The sequence below is a fragment of the Cannabis sativa genome, chromosome 4 (assembly GCF_029168945.1).
Source record: "Cannabis sativa cultivar Pink pepper isolate KNU-18-1 chromosome 4, ASM2916894v1, whole genome shotgun sequence".
Classification (NCBI taxonomy): Eukaryota; Viridiplantae; Streptophyta; class Magnoliopsida; order Rosales; family Cannabaceae; genus Cannabis; species Cannabis sativa.
Genome location: NC_083604.1, coordinates 22,650,203 through 22,658,034, shown reverse-complemented (window position 1 = coordinate 22,658,034; position 7,832 = coordinate 22,650,203).

The following is a 7,832-nucleotide window of genomic DNA, read 5'->3' as shown; positions in this document are numbered from 1 at the left end:
ACTTGTTAATTTGATTTATAAATTCATCCAAACCCTTTTCACATTTATATTCTTGTTTATTGTGTCGTCATCACAGTGGAAAGTAATCAAGACTATGTGAATAAGGATTCCTAGATTTATCAAAACACTGGGTTTTACTGATATGACAATCTACAACATACTTTACTTGCATCTTGGATAAATGCTATGTTCTTTCCAAAGCATAGGTCAGAGTAAAGCTTGGGATGGATGCATGGAGTATGCATCGGAAGGGACCGATATTGAACTTTGATATAGATTTATTAAACTTACCGTAATATCTATTCAATTCAATATCACCTAGTTGATCCTAGATCAAAGGATCTTAATCCTGATATGATTAGGTTCAATCTCAAGAGTGTTATTCGTGTTCTTTGATTTGTTAGTTAAGCCTGTTGGAAATTATTTTACAAGGATCTTAGATCTACTCATAAGTATGTTGATTAACACCCTAAATATGAACTTCCAAAAGATTATGAAATAAACACATATAAAGTATGAGAAACCTTACATTGGGTGCAGCGGAATAATATGACTCCTTCCATTTAGATCTCTAACCCTTGTATCCTTTCTGCCGTAGAGTATTATCAAGATCTGAACCTGGATCTCTTTCTCTCCTTCTTTAGTGTTGAAACTCCTTCTTGTTGAAAGTCTTTCTTCACGATCTTCCTCACTATGATTGAGGTATCACTTGCTGTGTGTGGGCACTACTCTAATCACTAAGAGGTTCGAAATCTTAAGGAAGAAGAGAGAGAAGAAGGTGGCGGCTAGGTATAGAGAGAGAAGGCTCAGGTTTTTCTCTGAAGGAAAAAGTAGAAAGTTAAGTGTAAATTTCTTGAAGCCTTCACTATCTATTTATAGCATTCCACTAGGGTTAGGTTTGAATTATTTGGCATTAAAATAATGAAAATATCAGATGTAAAACCCTACAAAAGTGGCCGGCCCTAGGCAATGTGGAATTGGGCCTAACTTTTGCAATTTTGCTGTTTTATCTTTTCCACATCTCATTTTCTCAAAAACGCCAATTTTCTAATTCAACCATTTAAATGCCAATTCTACTATAAATAATTATTAAATAATATTGTCATTTATCATATTTATTAATTGAACCATACAAAGTATCATAATTAACAAATATGCCCCTAAAACTCTTTCTTTACAATTTTGCCCTTACTTAGTGAAAAATTCAAAAATAGACATAGTCTAATTTGAGAATTATAATTGATTAATCAAAACCAATTATATGAGTCTTACAAGCAATATTATCTCAACTAGTGGGGGGACCATGGGTCTATATAACCGAGCTTCCAATAAGCAGATTAAGAATTTATAACCTAAATTCACTAACTTATTAATTCTTCGTTGAATCCACGCATAGAACTTAGAATTGCACTCTCAGTATATGGAATGCTCTATATGTTCCACCATATAGACACATCATTAGTTATCCATTGTTATAATCCTAATTTGATCAATGATCCTCTATATGAATGATCTACACTGTAAAGGGATTAGATTACCGTTACACCCTACTATGTATTTTATCCTTAAAACACTTAACCCCGTATAAATGATATTTCAGCTTATGTGAAATGAGTACTCCACCATTTATTTTCGTTTGGTCAAGCTCGAAGGAGATCATCCTTAACTTACTATTCGCCAGATAGAAGCTATAGATTCCATGTTTATGTTAGCGCTCCCACTCAATTGTACTACCGTGTTCCCAAAATGTACGTATCACCCTGACCTAAAAGTAGGCTTAACTAACAAATCAAAGAACACGAATAGCCTCTTGAGATTGAGCCTAATCATAACAGGAGTAAGATCATTTGATGTAGGATCAACTAGGCGATATTGACTTGAATAGATATTACGGTAAGTTTGATAAATCTAAGTCAAAGTTCAATATCGGTCCCTTCCGATGCATACTCCATGCACCCAACCTGAGCTTTACTTTAACCAACGCTCTGGAAAGAACGTAGCATTTCTCTAAATGAAAGTAAACTCTGTTGTAGATTATCATATCAGTAAAACCCTATGTCTGATAAATCTAGGAAACTTTATTCACATAGTCATGTTTACTTTCCAATATGTTGACAACACAATAAACAGGATCAAGTATGTGAAAGGTTTTTAGATGAATTTATAAATCAAATAGACAAGCAATTGATAGGGTGAACCAAAATATACACAAATGAATGAAAAATACTTCTGTTTCTTTATTGATGTTGAATAAAACAGATCACATTGAAATGGAGTTTTATTTAGGGCATAAAACCCAACAAACTCCCACTTGCACTAATATAAAACTAATCAGTACATATCAATTAATCCTGAATTCTGACGGTGCTTTTCAAATGCAGTCACGGCCAAGACTTTGGTGAATGGATCAGCTAGGTTGTCTTCTGTGTCCACTTTCGCAACTAGTACATTCTCTCTTGCCACATATTCTCTGATGATGTGATAATTCCTTTCAATGTGTTTGCTTCTCTTGTGGCTTCGAGGTTCCTTACTGTTGGCTATTGCTCCATTATTATCACAAAGTAGGACCAGAGGCTTTTCCATTCCAAGCACGACACCGATACTGGTGAAGAACTTTCTTAGCCAGACAAGTTCTTTAGCAGCTTCTGCTGCAGCTATGTATTCGGCTTCCATCGTCGAGTCCGATATCGCAGTTTGTTTTGCACTTCTCCAAACCACTGCTCCACCGCCAAGAGTAAACACCATCCCAGATGTAGATTTCCTGTCTTCAAGACTTGCCTGGAAATCTGAATCAGTATAGCCTATGGGATTTAAAGCACCATCCTTGTAGACTAACACAAGATTCCTTGTACTCTTTAAGTATTTCAGAATATACTTAACTGCATTCCAATGTTCGTGTCATGGATTAGACTGATACCTGCTCACGATTCCAACTGCATAGCAGATGTCAGGTCTAGTGCATAACATTGCATACATTAGACTTCCTACTGCAGAGGCATAAGGAATTTTTGCCATGTCCTCTATCCCTTGAGGATCAGTAGGAGACTGTTCCTTAGATAGACGAATACCATATCTAGAAGGCATGTTTGCCCCATCGGTGTTGTTCATGGAGAATCTCTCTAAAACTTTGTCAATGTATGTTGTTTGAGAGAGAGCAAGAGATCTGTTCTTCCGGTTTCTGATAATCTGAATACCAAGAACATAGGCTGCTTCACCCAAATCTTTCATATCGAATTGAGTGTTGAGCCATTCCTTGATGTGAGTCATTTTCTTGATATTGTTTCCAATAATCAAAATGTCATCAACATAAAGGACCAGGAATACTACTACTTGGTCTTCCTTGAGTTGGTAAATACAAGGTTCATCTTTATTCTGAAGAAAGCAGTAGGTCTTGATGATTTCATCAAACCTTTTATTCCATGAGCGAGAAGCTTGCTTAAGTCCATAGATAGACCTATTTAATTTGCAAACTTTCTTTTCCTTCCCTGGAAGAACATAGCCTTCTGGTTGCTCCATATAGATGGTTTCTTCAAGTACCCCATTAAGGAAGGCAGTCTTGACATCCATTTGCCAGATTTCATAATCGAAAGTAGCAGCTATGGAGAGAAGAATTCGGATGGATTTGAGCATGGCAACAAGACTAAAAGTTTCCTCATAGTCCACGCCTTCTCTTTGGGTATAACCCTTGGCTACAAGTCTATCTTTAAAAGTTTCGACTTCGCCTCCAGCTCCTCTTTTCTTCTTGTAAACCCACTTGCATCCTATCGGATGATAGTCGTCAGGTGCGTCTACATATTCCCAGACTTTGTTCTTTTTCATAGAATCCATTTCTGAATCCATGCCGGCTGACAATCGTTTCCGTTGTGGACTAGCCATTGCCTGTTTATAGGTTAATGGATCGTCTTCAATACCGTCACCAACGACCATATTGATTTCACCATCCAAGCCATAACGAGCTTGTTTTGTTGAAACCCTCTCACTACAACGAGGAGCGGTGATCTTCTGGACAGGAACTTTGGTAGTAGTTTTCTCAGTTGGTTCGGCTAAGGGAGTGGGATTGTCCTCTTCTTGAGTGGAAGAGGACGGAACATTGGAAGGAGTTATATCTGAAAGCATTTCCTCTAAAACAACTTTACTTTTCGGTTTGTTGTCTTTAATATAGTTCTCTTCAAGAAAAGTAGCATTTGTAGAAACAAACAATTTGTTGTCCTTGTGACTATAAAATAGTCCACCCCTAGTCTCTTTAGAATTTCCGAAAAACATGCATACTTCGGTACGTGATTCAAGTTTGCCTTCTTTCTTTCTTAAGACATGAGCAGGGCACCCCCAAATTCTGTAGTGGCGTAAACTAGGTGTACGACCATTCCAAAGTTCGACGGGTGTCTTAGGGACTGCTTTAGTTGGAACAACATTTAAATTGTCATTAGCCATTTATATAGCATATCCCCAGAAGGACGTAGACAGAGTTGAATAACTCATTTTAGACCTAACCATTTCCAAAAGAGTGCGATTTCTTCTTTCTGCAACTCCATTTTATTGTGGAGTACCTGGGACAGTGTATTGGGATTCAATTCCAAGTTCAATTAAATGATCTTTGAACTGCATATCCACATTTTCTCCACCCCTATCAGTTCGCAAGATCTTTAATGATTTACCTAATTAGTTTTGAGCCAAAGCATGAAATTCTTGAAACTTTTCAAACGTTTCAGATTTCTTTTGCATTAGGTAAAGAAAACTATATCTAGAGTAATCGTCAATGAAAGTGACAAAATACTCATAACCACCTCGGGCTTTTACATTCAAAGGTCTGCAGACATCGGAATGCACTAACCCTAGGGGTTGTTTGGCACGCTCTCCCTTTGCAGAGAAAGAACGTTTAGTCATTTTTCCTTCCAGGCAGGACTCGCATACTGCAATTCACCTAAGACGATATTTTTTAATGGACCGTCTTTGGTTAGCCTATTGAGTCTATCAAAGCCTATATGACCTAAACGTAAATGCCATAGATATGTTTGATCATCATTATCAATATCTTTTCTTTTGAGGTTTCTAGGTCTAGCTACATTGAAAAGTTCACTATTTAGTGAGATTTGAGTATTCGGTCTCAAAACATAAAGCCCTTGTTCCATTGTAGCAACACATATTTGAAATCCATTACGAGAAATTGAACAATTTGTACTCGAAAAATTCAATATATAAGGTTGTGTTTGCAAACATGGGACACTAATCAAGTTTCTACTAAATTTTGGAATAAATAAAACATTTTCTAAAATTAAACATCTTTGTTTTCAGAAACCCTAGTTTTCCTCGTTTTTATGTTTTTTGGGGTATTGCCATGCTTTTTATCGATAGGGTAACTTTTAGTTCCTAGTTTAAGTCCCCGGGAAGTGATTTAGCGTATCACTTATAGTGTTGTGATTTTTATGGTTTAGGAGCCTGTAATCCGCCACGCAGATAGTTCCAGTCAGGTTGACCTAAGACACCCGAATTCGGAATCCGTAAGATTAGTATAACAGTATGCATATGTAGATTACATGTTTAGCGTGCATGTAGGAAGCCTGTTAGATTACATTAGATATGTATGTTGGCTTCGAACCATCCAACTGTGTCACGTCGGTACACAGCCGGAGTATGACCAAGAATGAGTATGACCGGCTCGACCGATTAGGCCGACACCGTATCACGCCGCATGTGCCGGAGTATGACCGCAGCCGCAGTATGACCAGTTCGACCGATCAGGCTGATACTTAGGTTGGTGGTTCCGTACTATTTGACGTATCACGTCGGTACAGGCTGGAGTATGACCAGCAGCCGGAGTATGACCGGTTCGACCGATCAGGCTGATACTGTAACACGTCGGTACAGGCTGGAGTATGACCGGAGAGTTAGTTATCTCCAAAAGGTGGATTAGGTCTATGCCGATCAGAATAGATGGTAGAGAGTTAAGTGCTGACTTGATAGAGATGAGCCTAGTAGAGTTCGATATTATTTTAGGAATGGATTTCCTATCTAAATATTCGGCGAGTATCGATTGCAAAAGGAAGATGGTGATCTTCCAACCGGAAAGTGAAGAACCATTCGTGTTCGTTGTCGTTGGTTCAGTTCGGGGATCTCGTGTCCCGGTGATTTCGGCCATGTCAGCTAGAGAATTATTGCATGGTGGATGCTTAGGGTTTCTGGCCATGGTAGTGGACACCACTCGGCCAGATACCATTCGGCCAGAGGACATCAAGGTGGTTCGGGAATTTTTAGATGTTTTTCCCGAAGAACTTCCAGAGTTACTACCTCAGCGGGAGATTGACTTCGTGATAGATTTGGCACCAGGGGTGGAACCAATTTCCAAAGCTCCATATAGAATGGCTCCAGCTGAACTTAAGGAATTAAAGATTCAGCTTCAAGGGTTGCTTGACATAGGGTTTATCCGGCCTAGTGTGTCACCCTAGGGAGCCCCGGTTTTGTTCGTCAAGAAGAAAGATGGAACTATGAGGATGTGCATCGATTACAGAGAATTGAACAAGTTGACAGTGAATAATAAATATCCATTACCTAGGATCGATGATTTGTTCGATCAGCTTTAGGGGAAGACGGTCTTTTCTAAGATTGATCTCCGTTCGGGTTATCATCAGTTGAGAATCTGAGAGGAGGACATTCCGAAGACGGCTTTCCGCACTAGGTATGGACATTATGAATTCCTGGTTATGTCGTTCGGACTAACCAATGCTCCTGCAGCATTCATGGACTTGATGAATAGAGTATTCAAGGATTTCCTCGATATCTGTGTGATTGTGTTTATCGACGACATCCTCGTGTACTCTCAATCAGAAGAGGAGCATGAATTACATCTTCAGATGGTACTGCAACGGCTTCGGGAACACAAGCTTTATGCCAAGTTCAAGAAATGCGAATTTTGGCTATCTCAGGTGTCCTTCCTAGGGCACATTGTGAGCAAAGATGGGATCAAGGTGGATCCCGGGAAGATCGAATCCGTCAGGGATTGGCCGAGACCGAAGACTGTGACAGAGATTAGAAGCTTCTTGGGTTTAGCTGGGTACTACCGTAGGTTCGTGGAAGGGTTCTCTAAATTTTCAATGCCCCTAACCGAACTTACAAAGAAGAATCAGCGGTTTGTCTGGTCAGACAAGTGCGAAGCTAGTTTTCAGGAGCTGAAGCAGAGGTTGATTACCGCTCCAGTGATAGCTTTACCTTCAGACAACGAGAAATTTGTTGTTTATTGTGATGCATCCAGACAAGGTTTGGGGTGTGTATTGATGCAAGCCGATCGGGTTATCGCTTATGCTTCCCGTCAGTTAAAGGATTATGAACAGCGATACCCGAATCATGATCTAGAGTTGGCCGCGGTGGTTTTTGCTTTGAAGATTTAAGAAAGGTGTGAAATCTATACCGACCATAAAAGTCTCAAGTATTTCTTTACTCAGAAAGATTTGAACATGAGACAGAGACGTTGGTTGGAATTAGTGAAAGATTACGACTGTGAGATCCTCTATCACTCTGGGAAGGCCAATGTAGTGGCCGATGCCCTGAGCAGAAAGGGTCTCGGGCAAGTAGCTAGTATGGTTCAAATCTCGCCTCAGTTAGCAGAGGATATGGTTAGATCCAGCATTGAGTTTGTGGTAGGTCAGCTTCACAACTTAACGCTGCAATCTGATCTGTTGGAAAGAATTAAAGCTGCTCAGATGACAGATCCAGAGTTAATGAAGATCAGAGATGAGGTTTTGGCTGGTCAAGCCAAGGACTTTTCAGTGTCAGACAACGGGATGCTTCTGTATAAAGCTAGGGTTTGCGTTCCGAATAATGTGGAACTCAGGAATGAG